Genomic DNA, 3915 nt, shown 5'->3' with positions numbered 1-3915 from the left:
TTTGGAGCAGTCCTCTTGCAGCAAGAAACTACATTTTTTTTTTTTAATTATTATTATTATATTTATAATCCTAGCGCTGTTGGAAATATCTAGTCAGTCGAGCGCAGCGGCCATGTTTATTAGCTGCAACTTATTCATACTCCAACATGATTGCGGAATTCACTTCTTGGAGCCGGTGAGACAATGGACAATGGTACCTTGTGTTACTGGCGCTGCCAATGGTATCATAAGCCTGAAGGCTGAGCTGTACATAACTTGCTCAATGCTTTTCATTTCCATAAACTAAATAGTTTTACACAATTTCTGTTTTGTTCTTCCTGGAATGTACTATAATAGTATATGTGTATTCTGGAATATCAGCAGGTTGTAACAAGAATTAAAAACTCCCATTCCATGTGTTCTATATATATATATATATATATATATATATATATATATATATATATATATATATATATATATATATATATATATATATATATATATATATATATATATATGAAATATAAAACAAAGGATTTGGTATTTAGGGTAAGCTTCACTTTACAGAGAAGATGGTGGATAAATGGAACAGTCTCTCATCAGTAGTGGTAGAGGTGAATACAGTAAGGGAATTTAAACATGTTATAGGATAAGCATATCCTAAATCTAAGATAAGATCAAGAACCGAGTCGGAAAAAATGGGCAGATTAGAGGGGTTGTAATGTCTTTATCTGCCATCAAATTCTATGAGCAGAGCCTTATACAATGAAAGCATATGTTCTGTGAACATGTGAGATGTTTACAGATAACCCTTCATAATCCTCATGCCAGAGAGCATTAACATGTGTCCTGTTAATTGTTGAAATTAACAGTTTAAACAGCTCTGTATGTCGCCCCCCCCCCCTTCGGTGTGCAATTAATTGGAGATCCTGCCCCATCTATAAATTGTGATGGATTTAGTTCTCCATTGACAATTTTTCTTCTAAAGATGATCAAGTAATGCCACCAGATGAACCATTTTTAGCTTCCTAGTGATATTCATTAAATAAAAGCTTATATATTCTGTTATTTTAAGAGATAATTTTAACCCCTTAATGACAAAGCCCGTACATGTCAACGGGGTCAAAATGCATTGTTTTCAATGGGTTTAGGGACCCATTGTCCTTATTGGGTTAAACACGTTCCTGACATTATATAAAAATCAGGTTTTGTGTCAAGCAGTTTCAGTCATGTAGATGACATGTGATTCTTGTATCTACTTTTAACTGGATAGTAGTTTTATGGATAACTCAAGGACGTCGCCAGAACAGCAGGTAGAGAGTTTAAAGAAACGTTAGAAGCTTGCCACAGTATCTGAAAGAATAGGTTCCACGTGCATTAATACTTATCCATAAATGTTTTTTTTGTAGCTAATGTTCAACTCATGTTTATGGAAATTCACACTCCTAGGCATTAATTTGCTGTTCAGTTTAGTGTTGACTACATCATACTACTGTGAGCAGTAGGTGGCCTTTAATGCCAAACATGGAGGGGTTGGCCCAGGGGCAAAGAGGTAGTTGCCCTCCTTGGCCAGGGTGACTTGGACCAGCCCTTTGGGAGGTGGGAGTACAGTGGGCTCGCTTAATGTAATGTTTCCTGACCCCAGAGTGGTAGCTAGCACTGCATGCAAGCAGGACACAAGTACAGGCTCCAGGTAAGGGTTGGGGTGTGTGTAGGTACACAGGTGTTGGCAGGAGTGGCATTTGCCTCTGCTGTTCACCTGATGTTAAATAAAAGCTTTTGGTTGCTACTGCTTATAGAAACACTACAAAAATGAAGAGACATTTTACCTCTAATTGCTTGCATTGATCATGCATACAATATTGAATGTTTCCCTCAGCAATTCCTACAATCCTCTCTTAAACCACCTACCACTTATCATTATTGGTATATTGGTGTTGACTATAGAAATTTACAAAGTCTGCACTTAGTCACAATCTTCATTATGAATATTCACATTGTTAAGAATATATTAGTCAATGGTAAGAAATGTAATATAATGCAACATGCAGGTACTCGGAACAGCCACACACTGATATAAAAGCAATTTTCAGGTATTAAAAATATTCTTGACTCCCACAGGCTTATTCTTGCTTATTAGCCAACAATAATTAAAGACCCCTTATACATCCCACGTACATAGGGTCTGTTGTGCTAGAAAGTTTCTTTTGCTAAATCCATGAAATTATGATGTCACAAGCTTTTAATACTAAAGCTTTTGAGTTTTTCTTTTATGATTAAAAAAACTATAGGTTTCCTTAAATTTTCATGGAGGCGAAGGAATGTTCTGCATGAAATGGCAGGTGACATTCACCTGACCTTGACTTATGCTCACAAGGTAAAGTTCTGTTTTGGACAGCTACATGATGCTAACTGAACATGGACCTTCCCTGTGATCTTCATATTAATGGGCTTTTTCTTCTAAATTATGTTTCTAAAACACAATAGGTGGAGCACTTCTTAATTCATGCTATTTTTAAAGGGGAAAATACATTTATGTTAGTATATGGAGAGGTTGTGGTTCTAATATAGTCATTTCTCTGTTGCTTATAAAGGCCCAATGGTGGCAAGTTTATCCAGTGTGAAGGGTGAGCTGGTCCTGAATAATGTTTAATTCGATGTGTGAAGAAATGTCACTCAAATAATCATTATACAGGGCCAGCTGGGGTTGGGCCTTTAACAACTTTTATTACTATAATGTTTAAAAAAGGTATGATGATAAATAGGCATTTTTTCTGTTAATTAAAAGGGAGCTATTTTCCTTGAAGCATTTAGCATACCTAAATTACCTGTAATTTACTTACCAGTGCAATTGTTTTGCAAGTATTTAGTTTAAAAGTAAGGGACTATTTTATAGATAATTGTTCTCTTCACACATAGCTGGTAGAATCTATTACCAAAGTACATTATTTGAAGACTTCATTACTGGTACAGCGGGTTTTCTTGCACCCATTCATAAAATAGATGGCCAAAAGTATGTGCACAGCCCATTTAGTTCAGCCACACTCATTGCTAACATCTGTACAATAGCAAGCACAATAGCCAGGTTATCTCCATAGACAAACATTGGCAGCATGACTGGCAACAGGGGCGGGCTGGCCAGGCAGGCAATTGCAAGCGGTAGGTCATGCAAGCTCACAGAACGGGACTGCCAAGTGTCAAAGCATGTAGTGCATAAAAGTTGTGTGTCTGCCGACATAATCATTACTGCTTATTTGTTGTGAAATCCATCGACTAGATCCATGTGTTTCTTAGATTCCTAAGACAAGTTAGGAATGGTGTAAAGCACTCTACTTTTACACTGCCCTTGCAACGTGGCATTGGAACACGAGTGAAAAAAGGCATACAAAGATATTCCATTAAAAATCAGCCATTTACAGCTACAATGGTCATTTACAACATTAACAGCGTCTGCACGGTATTTCTGCCACACACCAGACCACACTGTCAGTCACCTCTGGGCCCAGATTAGCTGGGAACTGCCCCAGAGACAGCGGCAGAGCGCAGGGCCGTCATAACAGCATTGTATGCCCTGGGCAAAATGATGTACTGGAACCCCCTACACCCCCCAAAAAAATACATGATGTACACATATACACAGTCCTTACAAACACCTGCCCCCCCCCCACTACCTATATACACACACAAATACACTGGCCTTACACAGAAACATACAGGGTCACACTTTCCCTTACAGCAACCTTCTTTTCTCCTGCCTCATCTTCCATCCTGTGGTGGGACCGTGAAGTCTGTCATTTCAGACCTCGATTTCCGTGCTCCCTAATCACTATGCACCGGCAATTTATGCAGAGTGCCAGAATAAAATGTCATATTCTAGTCCTCGGCATCAATTGCTGGAGCATAGTGATTAGGGAGCACGGAAGTCGAGGTCTG

Source organism: Sceloporus occidentalis, unplaced genomic scaffold (assembly GCF_023333645.1).
Source record: "Sceloporus occidentalis isolate IW3139 unplaced genomic scaffold, rSceOcc1.0.p SCAF_25, whole genome shotgun sequence".
NCBI lineage: Eukaryota > Metazoa > Chordata > Lepidosauria > Squamata > Phrynosomatidae > Sceloporus > Sceloporus occidentalis.
The sequence above is the reverse complement of the archived record's forward strand: the minus strand, read 5'-3'. Positions refer to the sequence as shown.